The sequence below is a fragment of the Alexandromys fortis genome, unplaced genomic scaffold (genome assembly GCF_014885135.2).
Source record: "Alexandromys fortis isolate MF-2015 unplaced genomic scaffold, M_Fortis_MF-2015_v1.1 scaffold_213, whole genome shotgun sequence".
Taxonomy (NCBI): Eukaryota; Metazoa; Chordata; class Mammalia; order Rodentia; family Cricetidae; genus Alexandromys; species Alexandromys fortis.
The window spans coordinates 913,602-931,107 of record NW_026068093.1 but is presented as its reverse complement, the minus strand read 5'-3'; the positions used below and the strand labels follow the sequence as shown (position 1 = coordinate 931,107).

The 17,506-nt window shown below is 51.6% G+C and overlaps 1 protein-coding gene and 1 long non-coding RNA gene across 10 annotated transcripts in view; one reads left to right on the top strand and one right to left on the bottom strand.

The window, feature by feature from the left end:
• Window positions 1–17,506, top strand: part of Htr2b (5-hydroxytryptamine receptor 2B) — a 748,006-nt gene that overhangs the window by 370,349 nt on the left and 360,151 nt on the right. The window lies entirely within an intron of this gene.
• LOC126489087 (uncharacterized) lies at window positions 5,018–8,972 on the bottom strand. Of its 2 annotated transcripts, none has more exons than XR_007588849.1 (3): window positions 8,427–8,972; window positions 6,265–6,447; window positions 5,018–6,073 (listed from the first exon to the last, which is right to left on the bottom strand). It is a non-coding gene; the product is annotated as an uncharacterized lncRNA (long non-coding RNA). The 2 variants fall into 2 exon arrangements; XR_007588850.1 differs by lacking the exon at window positions 8,427–8,972 and adding an exon at window positions 7,069–7,204.

Genomic DNA, 17,506 nt, shown 5'->3' with positions numbered 1-17,506 from the left:
CCCTCCCTCCCTCCCTCCCTCTCTCCCCTTTCCTTCCTTCTCTTTCTTCCCTCCTCCTAGCCATTCGGTATTGTTAATCACTCCCCATCTTGTAGAATGGGGGCTGACCCTGGAGAGGAGGGATGAGCTGTGTCCAGGGCTGGTGCTAAGGGCCCCTAGGAAACAGAGTGTAACCCAGCAGTCCTAGAATGTGCCGCAAAGTCTGAGAGGTCTAGCGGTCAGGTCAAAGCTGGAGTCACGACGTCTCAAGAATCAAACAGAAAAGTGAGTGTGTGGGGGTTTCACCAAATCTGGGACATTATAGATTCTAGACTGAGGAGGGCACTTGGTCGTGTCCCCCCCCCCCCACCTTCTGAGATACTTTACCTGAAATGTAAATGAAAAGAGACCTTCAACTCTGCTCAGAAAAAAAGGGAAGGTAAACTGGTGGAGCAACAAACACGCACCAGCTCCGCTACCCTGCGGAGCAGGCTCCCAGCAGCCCCAGGGGAGAGGCTGTAAACCCAAGTAAACAAGCTCGGGAGAGAAAGGAGCAAAACTCCAGGCCGGATTCCTGGAACTGTGTCAGATGTGAGGGTGCCTGGAGGCCTTCTTCCTGCCCTGCTGCTGCTGCTGGGCGGGGGCTTTCCAACGGAGGAGGCCCCAGGTGCGGGGATGCGGCTGAGCAGAAAAACCTAACGAGATGCAGCCAAGGAGGAGGCAAAATACAGCCCTGGAAAGGCGCCAGACCCCACGGACGAGGGGGCTGAGCGAGAGTTACACACCTTTCTTGTGAAAAGACACCACCGCCCAGAACACAGGGGCCACGTCTGCCTATGATGGGCAGAAGGTGGTGGTGGAGGCTGAGTGGGCTGTTTCCCATGGCGACAGATGGAAGCCAGTCCAGGCCCTTGCACAATGCCAAGCTCCGACAACCTGGGGAGTACTCCTGAGATCCTGCTGGGGGACCAAAACAGTCACTGAACAGCTTACGTGACAGGCCCAGGCAAGGAGGACAGACAGCACAGCTCTGGGCCATAAAGCCCAGTGGGTGTGCCTTGGGCCACTTGCTTCCTAACTTGTTGCAAAAGTCCTCCAAAGGTCAGATAAATTAGATGCTGAAACCTGCCATCATTGGTACAGGATGTTCCCTTCTCTGCCTCACTTCAGAGACTTAACTCCTTAACCCAACACCAACCCTCGTGTGCTACTGATCCCAGTGGCCCCCAAACCTCCACTCAGCACAGGTAAACGAAGCCAGTCAGCTGCTGTCCACTTTAGACATGAACATTGAGTTCCCGTGGGCATCATTAAATCAGACACCTCAACAATTTAGTAGCGTTTGTTTATTTGCTTTTTCGTAGTATTGGACTGAGAGGCTACGTTTTTGCTTTATTTATTTATTTATTTATTTATTTATTTATTTATTTATTGGCTTTTTGAGACAGGGTTTCTCTTTGTAGCTTTGGAGCCTGTCCTAGCACTAGCTCTGTAGGTGAGGCCTGCCTCTGCCTCCAAAGTGCTGGTATTAATGGCGTGTGCCACCACTGCCCGGTCTCACAGAAAGATCTCCCAGGCAGCCAGCAACTCACCTCAGGTGTTCATTTCATAAACACATAAAAACATTCATGGCTGTTATGTGTCCTGTTGAAAAACGAGGACGAGGCGGGGTCCTGTGTGAAGAGGATAGGGCCCTGCCTTTGGTATCACCATCAGACTGCTGGCCTCCAAGAAGTATGCTCTTCAGTGTCATGTCTGTATTTTTTATTTTTAGACAGAGTGTTTCTGTAGCTTTGGAGCCTGTCCTGGAACTAGCTCTTGTAGACCAGGCTGGTCTCGAACTCACAGAGCTCCACCTGTCTCTGCCTCCCAGAATGCTGGGATTAAAGGCGTGCGCCACCACCACCCTGTTATGTCTGTATGTTTTACACCTTGCAGAGACATGACACTTAGTAGGAGCTCAGTAGGAACATAGTGAATGGCTAGCCTTATGATAGCTATTTGGGAAATCAAGGAGGAAGTAGTTAGCTTTGCTTAGGAATCCAGAGAAGAGGAAACAGGTCTTTGGAATGTAGGAATCAAGGGCAGAGTGGAGAGGAGCTGGGGTAAGACAAGGCTTGCAGGCAGGCAGGCCAAGAAAACTGGAGCCTGGTTGTTGTGGGTGGTGGTGCAGGCCTTTAATTTCAGCACTCAGTGACAGGCAGGTGGATTTCTGTGAGTTTGAGGCCAGCCTGGTCTTCAGAGCGAGTTCCAGGACAGCCAGGGCTATGCAGAGAAACTCCATCTCTAGAAACAAAACAAATAATTAAAACAAAACCAACCAAACAAACACCAAAGAGGAAGAAGCCTGGGAAAGGAGAGATCTTATGGTGTAGTGGATATAGATCTGTAGCGCTCTCTCCCTTCCTTTGATCCTTTGGTGCTAATCCATACACTTTCCCTTTCCTAACAGGAAATGTGAATTTTCCAGGTCTGACAGTTAAACAATGCTCACCTTGTCGGCTGAGCTCCTGAGCTGTTGGTTCTGTACCTATGAATGGCCTCACGCTGGGTGTTTTACCTCATAGGTCCTAAGCTAGCTCTCCCTTACTGCTTAACGATATCCTCACAAGTTAATATATTTAGTACATCCTAATTTGTCAAAGAAATCTGGGCTGGGATGGTCTGAGGAGAAGGCTCAGTAGTTAAAAGTACGTTTTTGCTCTTGCAGAGGACCCAGGTTCAACTCCCAGAACCCACACAATGGCTCATAAACATCTGTAACTCTAATTCCGGCGGCGGGGGGGGGGGTCCAGTGCCCTCTTGTGACTTCCACAGGTACCAGGCATGCACACGGTACATGTATGTACACAAACGCAAAACATCCACGGACATACAATACATACATACATACATACATACATACATACATACATACATACATACATACATAAAAGAGGATGAGAAGGAAAGAAAAAAAATCCGGGCTTGGTTTTGTGCAAGCCAAGGTTGAAGTCCTCTATCTAAAGCTCCACTGGGGAAAGCGAAGTTTTAAGTTCAGGGAAGCACAGACAGAACTCGGTACAATCTTTTAGGCTTCTCTTTACCTAATTCCCCCGCCCACCTCCCTTTTGGTTCCTTTGAGATGGGGTCTTTCTACATTGCTCTGGCTGTCTGTCCTGGAACTCATGTGTAGATCAGCCTGGCTTCAGTCTCACAGAGATCCACCTGACTCCGCCTCCCTGACTCTGCCTACAGAAGCCTGAAGAGACCAAAAGGATTAGAGTTGGGGTCCTCACAGGTCCTCATTAGGTATTAGATGACGGGGAACTGAAATATTCCTTCCTGCAGTTGAAAGAATCCCCATTACACGTTAATCCCAGCACTCGGGGTGGGGGGGGGGAAGGCAGGTGGATCTCTGCGAGTTCGAGGCCAGCCTGGTCTACAAGTTCCAGGACTGACTCGATAGCTGCTGGGAAACCCTGTCTCGAAAAACCAAAAAGAAAAAAGAAAGAAAGAAATGGCATCTTATGACTGAAGGGATTTGGAATGGATTTCCATTAACAACTATTTGAATCTCATAAATTTTTGATTTGATAGTTGTAATTAAAATAAAAACTCATAAAGGAAATTAACGGCTGCAGAGTGGGAACCAGGCAGGACAGCACCGTTATGAACGTACTTCCGTTTTCAGAATCCTTCCTCCTGATTTGCGCATGAGCGATGGATATTAAGCCCTGCTGTCTTCGTGAGTACACACGTTCACAAGCTTGGGATCGGAGAATGGGTGCTGCAGCCAGGCTGCCTGGGCCACGTCAAGTTTAGCTCCTTTTTAAAAAAGTTATGGCCGGGCAGTGGTGGTACATGTCTTTAATCTCAACACTCCACTCTGGAGGCAGAAGCAGGTGGATCTCTGTGAGTTCGAGACCATCCTGGTCTACAAGAGCTCATTCCAGGACAGGTTCCAAAACTACATGAAGAAACCGTGTCTCGAAAAAAAAAGTTTTTTATATGTTTATAGTTTATTCAGTTATATGTGTGTGCTTTAAAAACATTTATGAGCCAGACTGTTGACCACACCCCTTTAATCACAATACTAAGGAAGCAGATCTCTGAGTTCAAGACCAGTGTGCTCTACAGGCTGAGTTCCAGGACTGCCAGGGCCAAACACAGAAACCCTGCCTTTAAAAAGGTATTAATTTCTTTAGTTTATCCAGTGTATGTTGTGCTTTAAAAACATTTATGAAAGCATTTGAGAGGCAGAGGCAGGCAGATCTCTGAGTTTGAGGCCAGCCTGGTCTACAAAGATAGTTTCAGGACAGCCAGAAGAAACCCTGTCTCAGGGGGAAAAAATTTATGAGTCGGGTGGTTGGTCCCAACACTAGGGTGGCAGAGGCAGGTGGATCTGTGTGAGTTGTTTAAGGTCAGCATGGTCTACATACAGATTGAGTTACGAGTTCCAGGAGAGCCACTTAGAGAAAGCCACTCTTGCAAAACAAACAAACAAACAAAAACAAAACAAAAAAGAAAAATCAAATAAAACAACAACAAACAACATTCTTTATATATTGAGTGTGTGTGCATGCTTACCACAGTGGTAGTCAGAAGACAGCTCTCAGGACGTGGGGTCAGGCACTATGACTTCAGGTGGTTAGGCCTGTCCAGCCAAGTTGCCTAACATCTCATGACTCAGTATTCTCATCTCTCACATGGAGATGAGACTGGCCCTGTTTGGGCCTGGTATAAGAGGATTCTAATCTCAGCTACCCCTCAGGCTGAGGTTAGAGAATTCAAGAGCTGCCTGGGCTACAGGAGACCCTAGCACAAACCCCAAACCAACGAACGACAAAATCTTCATGGAGGTAAATGGTGGATGGAACAGAACTAAGGACAAAGGACAGCAAACAGGATGCCAGTGATACAGGTGCTTCATCTCACGGATAATCTGAGATGCTCGTTTCCTTATCAGAATTCAGCGTATGTCGTCCCTTGTCCCTCTCTTCCAACCAAGGCAGTCAGTCTCTAGGCAGAACAGAAGAAACCACTTAAGTGTGGGGCGCTGAAGGAAGCAAGGAGCTAGATGCCATAAGGTAGAGGAAACTGGGTTGAGTCTTGCTTAGGTGTGTCTAAGAAGGCCTTACTTGTCCAGTTCCTACAAGGTCAGGGCAGTGGTGGGGCCTGACATAGGGCAGCTGACTTCTCATTTCCAGTTCCCTTCAGGGCCAGGGCTGGCCTTAGCCAGGGACCGCCCTCATTTCCACAAAAGAAAGGCTGTGGGAGTTAGCCTGTGGGAGTTAGCCTGTGGGCAGAAGGGAATCCAGCTGTGTGGGAACAAGACTTTCCCACACCAGGATGGGTGGGTGAGAGTATTTAGCCTCTGGCAGCAAATAGAAGGATCCAGAAGGGAGGGGACCCTAGAAACAGACACTCCAAAGAACTGAGAAAGATGGAACTTGGACCAAGTGATCTTTCATAATAGCCTGGTGGCTGTTTGGTGTTTTGTTGTTTTTTAAAATTTTACTTGTTTCTATTTCGTGGGCATCGATGTTTTCCTTGAATGTATGTCTGAGTGAGGGCATCAGATCTTCTGGAACTGGAGTTACAGAAAGTTGTAAGATGCCATGGGGGTGCTGGGAATTGTACCTGGGTCCTCTGGAAGAGCAGCCAATGCTCTGAGTCATCTCTCCAGCCCTTGTGGGTTTTTGTTTGCTTGCTTTTTATTTGTTTTTGAGACAGGGTCACTCTGAGTAAGTATCTCTGGCTGTCCTGGGTCAGCTCTATAGACCAAGTCTGGCCTTGAACCTACAGAGATCCTCCAGCCTCTGCGGAGTGCTAGGAATAAGGCCACCACGCCCGCTCATTACTGTTTCGACAGAGTGAGGGTGGTAGAGAGACCAGCCAGGACCGCGGGGCTCATCCCTCCCACCCTGTACAGCAGCACAGCTTCAAACTTCTTTGTATCTGGGTGTCCTGGCCCCGAAGACAAGCCTCCTGCAGGCTGTTGGAAGGGCGTACGCCCAGAACTGCTCCTCTCACCCACTCCTTCAGGGCTCTCTTCTATGCAGACACCTTCCTCACACTGGTCTCCAGCCTGGAGGCTGTCCTGTGAACCTCCCTAGGAAACAAAAAGCGCGTAAAAAAAAAAAAATCCACCAACATAGCTAGGGTAATAACAAGGACGGTTTAGGTCACAGGGCACACACACTGAATTAACCTTAGTGTGGGCAGGGTCGGGCCACGGAATCAAATTCCCACGGAGTACTACAGTAGGGACCCAAGGACCTTATGCCTGCCCAAGGTAATGACCCGAGTCTGCTTTTGCTGTCCACTGCCTTCCTCCCCATCGCTCCATGTCAGCTCTCTTCTTCCTGACATCCCGAGGGTCTCGGAGATCACGAGATGTTGCATCCAGCCTGAGTGTGCCATTCAGTTTTCCACTCACGAGCTGCGCCCACGCCGCAGACACACCACGGTCTCCCCCGCCGTGCCCTGTAAGCACGCGGATTCCTTCACCGGTCGCTGGGCATAACCTCCTTGCGGGCTGTCAAACGCTGCCCTTCCCATCCCGGACGCAGGGGCACCCCCAACCTCTGTGAGCCCTTGCCACCTCCCCGAGGGACTTTATCGCGACCAGCGACGTCGCGCAATTCTGAGGCGCGCGGGTCACGGTGACCGCCAACTTTGTGTTCAATCATGAGGCTGAGGCCACAAGCTCTGTGGAGACAGGGACTGGGTTGGGGTACAAAGCTATGCATCCGCTCGGCTCTTGGAGAGTGGACCTGGGGGTTCGGAGCTGGAGCTCGGAGGCGGCTCCTCCACGCTCCAGTTGGGCCCTGGAAAAATCCCGGCGCGCGGGCAGGCCAGGGACAGCGGGAACAAAGGCGGCCGGGGACGGATGCAGTCATGGAAAAACCCATCCGGGCGCCGGCGTGGGGGCGGCGCGCCTGGCAGCCGCAGCATCTAGCCGGCCGTTCGGGCGGGGCCGCTCCCTGCCAGAACCACCACGAGCTAGGGGAGGTCCCGGGAGCGGGAAAAATGCGGGACTGGTCACCACGCTCCGGGTGCCCGTAAGCACCACCGCGGGCTCGCGATCGTGCGCCCGGCTGGTACCTGCGGAGTGTTGCACATGGCCCCTTGGCTGGCGGGCGAAAGTGCGGCAGCGGGTCGCAGCGGCCACGTGGGGTGGGGGCGCACGGACCCCACAGTGGCGCGACGAGCCCGCACACGCTCCAGTGTGCACATGATCACCTACACGCACGTGCGCCCAGACACGCGAGCTGCCTACAACTCCCAGGGCAGAAGGAAGGAAACGGTTGGACAGAAAGGGGAGGAAATGAAATAGAGGCTTGTTAGGGCGGGCCCCCACGGCTAGACACTGGAACCTCAGAGAAGCGAGAGGCGGGGGTTGGGAAGACTTTGAAGAAGCCACTTTTAGGCCTGCCCCCCATTTTACAGGTGCTGGCTCCGGGCCTCCTACGGCCGGACGTGCCTAGTTCCCGCCTCCGGGCTAGAGTTTCCCTCTCGTGCCGGCTGCTGCTCAGCCTAGTCTAGTCTCGTAAATTTGGCTGCAGATCTGGAGAGGCGGCACCCTGAACGTTTTTTTTTTTTTTTTTCAAATTTTCTTTTTCCCCGGAGAAAAGGAAAGTGTTGGTGCAAGATGCACCCACTGACTCCCAAACCTTTTCTAGTTTGATTTTTTTTCCCCCTTAAATGAAGGAGGAACTGAGCTCGGTTGTGGGAAGTAGCACAGACTCATATCGGTCCGTCCCCTTGTTTATTTGCGCTGCTGCCTGTTACGGCGTGGGGGGCTCTTAGGACGGTGAGGGAAGAAAAGGTCGCAGAACACGGCTACTACGGTAGCCTAGAGCAGAGAAGCCCAGGCTCTCCCTGTGTGAAGCGGCTGATGCGGGTAGTGGGTAGAGAAAGGGGTGGTTCCTGGGAGGCAGAGGATAAAGAAGCAGAAACCCAGGGCTTCAAAACATTTAATTAAAAAAACAACGGGGGGAGGGGGGGCGCGAGAAGGGCAGAGGCAGGTGGATCTCTGTGAGTTCGAGGACAGCCTGTTTTATACAGTAAGTTCCAGGACAGCCAGGGCTGTTACAAAGAGAAACATTTGTCTCAAACCAAACCAACAAAACAAAAACTGAGGTAGTGAGGTAGTGGCAGAAATCTGTCATCCCAGACCTCGGGATGCGGGGAGATCAAGGAATTCAAAGCCAACCTCCCCTACAAAGATTGAGCCAAACTTAAGGTTGTAAGAGACCCTGTCTCAAAAACCCCAGCAAACCCAACCCCCTTCACACTAATCAAATAACAAAGAAAAGGCAGTTGTTCTTAAGTCTGGCTGGAGAGTACAGCGGGAAGACTGTTCTTCGGGTCGTGGTTCAATACCGCAGAAGTAGGCAGGTGCCTACCAGACCCCACCGGATCCAGCGAGTTGGTATTTACTTGTGCTCTTTGAAACTGACCTTGGAATCAGATGACTTAGCGTTGCCCCTCTCAAGCTTTCTGGTGTCACCTAGTATTGTCCAGCCTCAAATTACTCATCAGTAAAATGGGTCCAAGGTTTATGGTACTGAAAGTGGTTGTCAGTCTCCCTTCGGTCCTGCTTTACCTCTCACAGTGGGGAAGTCACCAATTCTTACTTCCACAGCTCCTCCTTGGCTACTTCTCAAAATCCCAGGGGCATCCTCCTAAATTCCGATTTCTTGTGAGCAGCATGGGAGGGTGTGTGTTTGGCGAGGGATTGTGGTGTGGCCAATGGCAGGCAAGGCTGGGGGAGTAGCGCCCCCTGCTGGACAGTTACAGTAGTGCCTATATGGTCCCCGAAGGCAGGCCAAGGCTAACCTGCTCAGCGTCGGAGGCACCGTTGGCCTTTGTCCCTGGTTGTTTTCCTCTCAAGCGGACCGAAAGAAGTCTGGTTCCCCACAGCAGCATCTCCTCAGCCATCCAGTTCCTCAGCTTGTTCCAACTTCAACAGGCCCCCTTTGCCGTGGAGGAATGAGCTAACTTGCTATTTATAAGAGACTTTACAGTTTACAAAGGTTGCTGCTTCTGGGCGGGACCTCCTTAGGAAGGGATCATTTTGCCTTGCTCAGGGGTGGTTTGGATTTTACCGCCTCCATCTAGCTGTGTATCCAAGGCAACGTTCAAAACATTGAATAACCAGTAGGATAGGCATCAGCCAATCAGAACAGAGTTTGCCATAGTAGACAGAGACGCCCAAATCTCTGTGTACCTGCTCAAAGTTCTGGACCAGCGTCAGCCTTATTGATTCTGGCTTCTCTGCCTAGTATATGGGGATTTAGATGGTAACAGTATCACTTTCTAAGGCTTTTGAAGCCTAAATTAGTTAGGCATGTAATGGCTTGCCGAAGTGTCTGGCGAATCTAAAACACTCAGTAGTAGGGTTTAGCCTAAAAGATTCTCCTTTCTGTGTGTGGTGAGTCACCTAGGAGTCACACTCAGGGTGATTGCCACTCTTAAGGGAGAGTTGCCAGCTGATTCTACTGTGTGTGCCCAAGGCCCACCCCTTGCTTCCCCACCCCTGCTCCGGGCAGGGCAACATCTCCATGTTGCTCCCAACGCCTCTGTGGTTGAGCCCTTCTTCATGGTTCTGCTCCTGGCCCTTCTCCTGCCTTGCTGTCCCTGAACCCCTTCACTAGCTATCCACTTCCCACAGCCCATCTCCCCCAGATCCATTTCCTAGCGCAGAGGTCCCAGAGCTATCTAGATTCTTGTATCCCTTGGTTCTAAAAACAGCTGCCCTCCTCTGCTTGCCTGGATACAATAGTTTCCCATCTGCCTGCGGCTTCTGGCCATCTGCCCATTCCCAGCACTGCTGCAGTGTTCCAACATCACAGCATGCAGGACCGTCAGCCTTGCAGGGAAGCCTTCGGCGCCCCCTGTAACAGCCCTCCTCTAAGTGAGTGCTAGCTCATTCATTCCCAAGATCCTCTGGTACCTCTGTCATTATCCCCACTTTGAGGAGGATGCAACAGGGAAGCTTCAAGAGCTAAATAACTTGATCAGAGTCAGTGTCCTGGTTCGGCTGTCGGGACAGTCCCTGGGAGAGCCTTCCCTGGTGTTTCTGGGAATCTTTACCTGCTATTTTCACTGGCTCCAAGGACTCTGCCTCAGCCGTTTGGTCTTCCACCTTTCTACCTGCCTCTTCCTCCTTCCCTCCTCCTTCCCAGCCTTGTTTTAGCTTGGGACATTTCTTCTATTTCCAGTAAAAACCTTCCTCCAGCCTAGCTCAAGGACTACCTGACTTCCTGCCCTGTTCCTACGCCCTGTGGCATAGTGGTTGTTTTCTCTCAAATTCTTGTTCTATTTTCCCCTCTAGACCTACAGCTGCTGCTTTGAGACAGAGCCCCACTATGTAGTCCTGGCTGGCCGGGAACTCACCTTGTTGAACAGACTGACCTTGAACTCGCAGAGATCCGTCTGCCTCTGCCTCCTGAGTGCTGGGATTAAAGGCCAATCACCATACCTGAACTTCAACTTCACTCTTGAGCCAGCGTCTTTCTTGCTTCTGTTCCTGTACTTTTGATGTGAGCTTCTCCCTGATACAGGATACTGGGGATACTGTATCCACCTCCTATCTCCCAGTGCTGGAATTACAGATCAGCCACTTTGTCCGGTTTTATTTCCTGGGTTCTGGAGATTGCATTAGGCTGGTAAATTTCACCCTTTGAGTCATCTCCCCACCCCCTTCCCTTTGTATGTGTGTGGGTTTTTTTTTGCCTGCATGTATATGTCTCTGTACCACATGGGTACCTGATACCCACAGAGGGCATCAGATCCCATGGAACAAACTGGAGTTACAGATGGTTGAGAACCATCAAGCGAGTGCTATAAATTGAACCAGGGCCCTCTAGAAAAGCAGCCAGTGCTCTTAGTTGTTGACCCATATCTCCAACTCTTTACTTTTGAGACAGAGTCTCATTATGAAGCTGGTCTGGATGTTGCTCTGTAGACTTGGCTGGCTTTGAACTCACAGAGATCTACCCGCCTCTGCCGCCTCTGGAGTGCGGGGATTAAAGACAAGGTGTGTGTCACTATGCCCAACTCAACCCTGCTTTTCCCTTTTTTCTTCCTAGTGTAGGATCAAATCGAATCCAGATCTGCCTTCTCATGTATGACAGGCAGGTGTTCTACCACAGAGCTATATCTTCGGTTCCGGAAGTGCTTCCGAAACCTTATCAAGCGTGAGAGATTCTTGGGAATTTAGATAATTCTGACCCGGCGATCTGGGTGGAGAATGAGAGTCTGTGTTCCCATCAATCTCCCAATCTCCCCAGAAGTGTTGATGGCTATCATGAAGGCCACACGTTGAGAAACAAGGCTCTGGGCTTGCAGAAGCACAGGTGTCAGCTGATGGATCCAGAAGTGTCCGCTGAACCCAACTCAGCACGAGTGTGCAGAGACTCAACAAGTTCCAGGATAGAGCTCTATAGATGGCTGCTTTAAACTGCAAAGTATCACACAGATTAAAACTAATGGTCAGGCCACACAGCACTCCCCCCCCCCCCCCCCCCCCCCCCCCCCCCCCCCCCCCCCCCCCCCCCCCCCCGAGACAGGGTTTCTCTGTAGCTTTGGAACTGTCCTGTAATTTGTTCTGTAGACCAGGCTGGCCTCAAACTCACAGAGATCTGCCTGTCTCTGCCTCGCAAGTGCTGGGATTAAAGGCGTGTGCCACCACCGCCTGGCACCATACAGCTTTTCTAGAAGTGCTTTTGGATGTGCTCCTCTCCCAAAGGGTATGGGTACATGTGAGATCCAGGCTCTCTGCCTCAGCCAGTGCTATACTTTATATATAATCATCTCAGGGGCAGAGGATGTGGCTCAGTTGGTAGAGTGTTTGCCTAGCCAGGAAGCCATAGATTCAGTTCCAAGCACTGCATAAATTAGGTCTGATATTTTGTGATCCAGCACTCAGGAGGTGGAGGCAGGAGAATTAAGAAATTGAAAGTCATCCTTGGCTACGCAGTGATTTTGAGGCCAGCCTGAACTATGAGAAACCCTGTCTCAGAACAAAACACCCCTGCTGTCTCATGTTTGCCCTGTGGGGAGCTATCACACGACTCTTGACTGCCCTCTGAATCTGCTGCATAGTCCCCGCCTCTTTTAGAATTAAAACTGTGTTCCCCCAGGCTTTGCAACATCTGTACCTGCCTAGTCCTCACCTGTTATTACGTTCATTCATACTTACCTTTTGTAGCCTGGAATCCAGCTCGTTCCTTCCCATCTGAGACTCTGGTCAGTGTCCACCCAGTGCCTAGCCCGTTATGTGAGCTGCCTCCTGCGGAGACACCTTCCTTGGTCTAGAGCAAGCTCGGAGAAGAACATGTTGTCCATTGCCATGATCGAGTATTCTCTGTTTTATCATTCTGAGTTTGTCTGTTTAGATTTATTTATTTACATACGTTATGTATATGGGTACATATACATATATATATGTCTGCATGTGCTCACCAAAGATGGCGTATGATTCCGGGGGACTATAGATGATTGTGAGCCACCGTGTGGGTGCTGGGAATTGAACTCAGGACCTCTGGAAGAGCAGCTGGTGCTCTTAATCAGCTTGGCCATCCCTCCAGCCCCCATCCCCTTTTCTTTTTTCTTTAATAGCACTTCCAGGTTTTCTGTTACTGCCTTATATTTTGGGTTTCTTTTTACCGGCTTCTCTGCTGGAACGAGCTCCTTGGGGCCAGACAGTTTTGTGTTTCACGGTGTTCTACTATTCCCACTGAGAACAGCGAGTGTTCAGCACGTAGCAGGCCCCGCTGAATGAATGGCTGTTACAGGATAAATATTTGAAAAAGCCAGAGGTATCCAGAAGTGTCCCAGGGGCAGGTCAGGCTTCAAGGAGGTCATATCTAAGAAGGGGCAGGGACTAGCCAGTAGCAGCCTCCTCAGGGAGTGTTTTCTGAGGTTGGTCCTCCTGAAAGGCAGGAGGAGGTGGCAGGGCCAGGCAAAGAAGGACGAAGTGGACGGTGGTAGGGTCTCAGGGAAGCCTCAGAAGATGCTTGGGTCCTCCAGCACAAGGGTGGTCTTTTCTCAGAGTCCTGAATTGAGAGTGGACGTTTCTGCACCCACGAACAGCCGTCGCTGGCTACGCTAGGAAGGGAAGTGTGACCCTAGGCAGTACACTTTTCGTAATTACGGTTATCTCCAGTGGGAAGCTGACAGATGAGGCCATCTGTGGCCAGAGGCACTGGGGAGTGGGCCCTTCAGTCTTGCAGGGGCTTCACATAGCACAGGACAGTGTCTAGCATGTGGGACCCACCCAGGATGGGAGTCCGAGTCCCCAGGGGAATGTGCCTGAACGAGATGGAAATGACCCTCACTCCCAACCCTGGGGGACTCGCAGAAGTCCTAAGGGTAGAGTGAGATGAATCGTAATTATGATGATGGCCTCAGGAAACTCTAACCACATGAACGTATAGCCAAGGATGACTTTGCCTTTCTGGTCCTCCTGCTTCCATCTCCCGAGGGATGGAATACTAGCAGATGTCACCACCATGCCCGGGTTTACACAGTGCTGCGGACTGAGCCCACGGCTCCGAGTATACTCTATCAATTGAGCTAAGTCCCCACCCTCTTTTATTTTTGCCAAGTCTATCTTTGTTTGCAGGACTGGGTTCAGATGATGATGCTCTCACCTCAACCTCCTAAAATGGGGCTCTCAAATGGGCACGATCACACCTTACCTAAAAGTTGCTAATTACCTGTTGAACAAGGAACTTTGAATTTTCCCTTTGTACAAATTACACAGTTTGTCCTGTTCTCCAGCTTTTGATACCGACCCAAGGCTGATTGCTGAGGGGTTGTCAAGGAGACACACTTAGGGCATGGGCCCAGGTAGGCCTCGGATTGCGGATTGCATAATGCAGGGATTACAATATCCTTGTTTGTGTGTTAATCGGGGATCGCGGTGCTGGCTCCACCTAGAGGGAAGGAAAGAACCTAAGTTCAACCATCCCAGCTGCGGATGAGACTGTGAAGTCAGTGCCCCGGAAAGCCAGCCCAGAGGCCACTCTGTGAAAAATGGCAGCCACCTCCCGCTCTCGGAACCCTGGGTCGATGTCCTATGGCAGCCACTGGCGGTTGAGGAGAAGCCAAGATGCCTGAGTTTACAGCGATCAGCAGGATGCCTCCTGGGCTAGGCAGGGCTGCCTGGTGTAGACAACCTGTCTGGAAGTCAGTGCCTGGCCTGTGAGGCTGGGGGAGGGTGTGGGGGGAGGATGGGTGCTCCCTGAAGACAGATGGTGAGAGACCTGGATCAAAAGGCTGCCAGTGGGAGGGACAAGCCTGGGAGATGCTTGGGTTGCCATGTAACCTAAGCCAGAGACTCAGTCACAGCACCCCGAATCCTGAGCCCCTGGCACTGGCCGGCCTTGATCAGCTTTAAGGCCCAAATTTGGGTCATGGCTTTATTTTTGCACACCTGTTTTTCTGCTTCTATCAAGTCATACTCCTCCCTGCTCCAGGCTTGACCCTTGTCCTTTCTCCTGACTGATGCTATCTGCCTCAATTTCCCACGTATGTGACACACTTGTAGTTCACCCCCAGTGGCCAGAGCTGGGCTTATTTCCTACACGGTGAATCTTTTCTGTACAAGGGGCCCGTCGTTTTATTTTTGCACCGAGGTTCCAAAGCTCCCATCCGCTCACCAGGGCACCCTAGGCAGTGCCCAGTCGCTGTGTTCTGATTCTGGCAGCTCGGAAAGAGCAGAAAACGCCCTCTGGGAAGGCCAGTGCTGGACACCTACTATGTACCACCGATACTGGGGCACCAGCCAAGGTGGCCGTGTGGACTGGACTGCCACAAACAGAAGCCTCATTCTTCTAGGGTTAACGCAGGAGAGCGTTTATAAACAGGACAAAGCCAGGCGGTCCAGGGGCCTCCCGGGCAGTGGGAGAAAAAGCAGGGTGCAGGGAGCCAAGGCGGGGCGCTCCACGGGGGCGCAGACCCCGCCCCGCCCGGGCCCGAGGCCTGAAAGGGCCTCTGTGTCGCCGCCGCCGCCCGCCCGTCCGCGGCCGAGAGAGCAGTTCCTCAGCTGCGCCAGACCCTGGAGGCTCCGCCGCCCCTCTAGGGACAGACACAAATAGTTCCCGGCGCAGCTGTCCGGCCAGTTGCCTGGGGAACTAAACTCAATGGACTGACGTCACCCGGTCGTCGCGTAGCAACTGGTACAGACTCTCCTTCCCCGCCCGGGCCTTGAGGTCACGGTCGTCAAGGAGACGGCGGGGCGGGGCCGGGGCGGGGCGGCTGGGCCCCTAGTGGCCTGGATCCAGCTTGGAAGCCTCGGAACCTTGCTGCGTTTGGTAGGAAACGGTGCCGCCTGCCTTGCCCTGGGCTGGCCGGGCTGGAGAAAGCCCCTTTGTGGCCCAATGCGGCCGGCACTCGGATTTTTCTCGCAGACAGAGCCTTTGTTGTCCTCACCCCATCTCAACTGCCCAGTTTTCTGTTCCAGCCATGTTTCCTCACCAGGCCCCAACCTGGGCTCCTGTTCTACTAACAGGAGGCAGCACAGGGTGTTTTTCTCCTTCCTCCTCCCCGACCATCCAGGAAATGTAGGCTCTTGGACACCAGCCCTGGAGGAGGAGATTCAGGGCCCTGCTCCCTGCATTTTGTTCAAGTCCTGTTTCCTACTCCACTCCTGAGCCCAACATAGCGCTTGTGCCTGTATGTGACCTTCACCTCCACAACAGCTAGGCCAGGTGCTCCAGGGTTAGGAAACAGGGGACTTTGTGGGCCGGGTGGTGGTGGCGCACACCTTTAATCCCAGCACTCGGGAGGCAGAGGCTGACGGATCTCTGTGAGTTCGAGACCAGCCTGGTCTACAAGAGCTAGTTCCAGGACAGGCTTCAAAACCACAGAGAAACCTTGTCTCGAAAAACCAAAAAAAAAAAAAAAAAAAAAAAACAGGGGACTTTGTGTATACTTAAAATGTCTCTCCGAATGTCTCTTTCACATCACGGCTCAATAGAAAGCACTGAAGCCGGAAGTCCAGCTGGGAGAGAAAAATCCAGAACCTCTTACTAATTGCTTTACCTCATTAACCTCCCTGGCCGGAGCACTGCTGTCTCTAGTGAGTCTAGTTCAAGTCCGGCGTGGTGAGGTCATGTGTGGGAAGATGTTTTCTCTCACTAAAGCTGCAGTTTGAAAAGTATTAATATTAGCCAGGCTGTGGTGGCGCAGGCCTTTAATCTCAGCACTTGGGAGGCAGAGGCAGGCGGATCTCTGTGAGTTCGAGGCCAGCCTGGTCTACAGAGCGAGTTCCAGGACAGCCAGGGCTACACAAGGAAACCCTGTCTGGAAAAAAAAAAAGGAAAAGTATTAATACCATACAGGAAGTTGTTAGTCAACCTGTTTCCTCATTCGCATGCAAAGGAATATTCCTTTAGTTCACGGAGTTAGGTAGAGGACTTAAAAAGATCCAGATGCCTTGGCTCCCTCCATGGGACAGCTGCAGGGCACTGGCAAGCTTGTGTGGTGTGGTGGGCATGCTCTAGAGTCCAGGAGTAGGCTGTGCCTGGCCTTGGGCACACATCTGGTCCGGTCTGTGGCTCTGGCAGTGCCTGTGGGAAAGGCGTCGTTGGTCTGCTGATGACCATTTAATGAGGAGGTGTGGAGGGTAGAATTCCATCTGTACGCAGGGTCGGAGACAAGGTTCGCTGTTTGCAGGAAAGTGGGACGGGAGAGATCTAAAGCCACAGGAAGGGTGGTGGACACCAGATGTCCCCACAACCATTTCTTCCCTCGTTCTTCCTAAAACACCAGTCATCAACGCAGTTTGTGCCCAGAGCACTCCACCTTGGGTCTGTCGTGTCCTGACACACACACAGACAGGAAACCCCAGGAGGCTTTGCTGTTTGGTCTGTTCTCTGAGACTTCTGAGTCCTCTGCAGCGCAGGCTGGTCTGGAATGTGCTATGTAGCCCAGGCTGGTCTTGAACTCTAGTGTTTCCTGCCTCAGCTGCCCATGCCCCAGGATTCACCCCTGTTAAATACCGTTTCCCCTGTTTTCTGTCCCTGAGACTAGGGAATCTAAAGAACAGACATCGGTGTAGCTCACAGTTCTAGAGACTGGGGCGTCCAAGGGCATGCGACCAGTATCTACAGGAGTCTGCTTGCTTCACCAAGATGTGAAGACAGCAAACATACTAGCTTAGGTCCCCCTTCCCTTACAAAGCCAAAAAACAAAACCAAAAAACCCCCAAACAGACAAAACAACAAAACAAAATGGCTGGAAGTAGTGGCACGCATCTTTGATTCTAATTCACAGAAGGCAGAGGCAGGCAGATCTCTGAGTTCGGTCTGCCTGGTCTCCACAGTAAATTCCAAGTTAGCCAGGGCTTCAGAATGACCTTATCTCCCCGGGCAGTGGTGGCACACGCCTTTAATCCCAGCACTAGGAAGGCAGAGGCAGGCGGATCTCTGTGAGTTCAAGGCCAGCCTGGTCTACAAAGGGAGTTCCTGGACAGGCTCCAAAGCTACAGAGAAACCCTGTCTCGAAAAACCAAAAAAAAAAAAAAAAA